This window comes from Austrofundulus limnaeus, unplaced genomic scaffold (genome assembly GCF_001266775.1).
Source record: "Austrofundulus limnaeus strain Quisiro unplaced genomic scaffold, Austrofundulus_limnaeus-1.0 Scaffold1, whole genome shotgun sequence".
Classification (NCBI taxonomy): domain Eukaryota; kingdom Metazoa; phylum Chordata; class Actinopteri; order Cyprinodontiformes; family Rivulidae; genus Austrofundulus; species Austrofundulus limnaeus.
Window position 1 is genome coordinate 2706917 of NW_013952403.1, and position 761 is coordinate 2707677.

Genomic DNA, 761 nt, shown 5'->3' on the forward strand with positions numbered 1-761 from the left:
CGGGCCCAGATGAGAGCCAGGAAAGGCCGAACAAGTTACTTTTATTTAACACTTTTTGGACCTAATCAGATCCACTCCTTCAAATAAACACGTAAAACAACACCCAGATACAGAAAGCAGAGAACAGAGGGAGTAAAGTCTAAAGCGAGGGAAAACTACTGACTATAACATAAATCTATATTTTTTCTCTCTTTAATTCAGTCATTATAAAAATGTTCTGTGAATGCAGCAGAGACATTAGCCCCCTTCTGAGCTATTATCCCAGCAGTCTGGTGTTGCAATTTCACACTCCACTGATTCTGACAAGCAGCAGAGAGTCTGCATGCCCCAGATTTCACCTTGTTTAGGTAATACAGAAAAAATCATTCCAAAGACAAGGTAAATTGAAGCGGGTACTGGCTGGGCACACTGTTGCCAATTTCAACAGATAAAAAGAAGAAGAAGAAAAAAAGCTGCAAGTGAAAATTTGTATTTGTAAAGCTATGTTTTAAACTTCAGATTTGACTTCCTGTCTGATTATTAACAAGGTTTTTTTTTTTTTTAAATCTGCTCTCTGTTTGGGGACATGCTCCTGCAAGTTGTGGGTCAGCTCCCAGTCCTATCATATCACAGTTTTTCCTGGCAGCAGCTTTTCTAATGTAAGAAACGACAGATTATTAGATCTGACAGACAGGAGAGGTTATACATTATTTATGTTGAACGGGAATGAAAACAAACCTGCGTGCTTCTGTCTGGGTATGAATCTGCAGCTGGAGTTACCC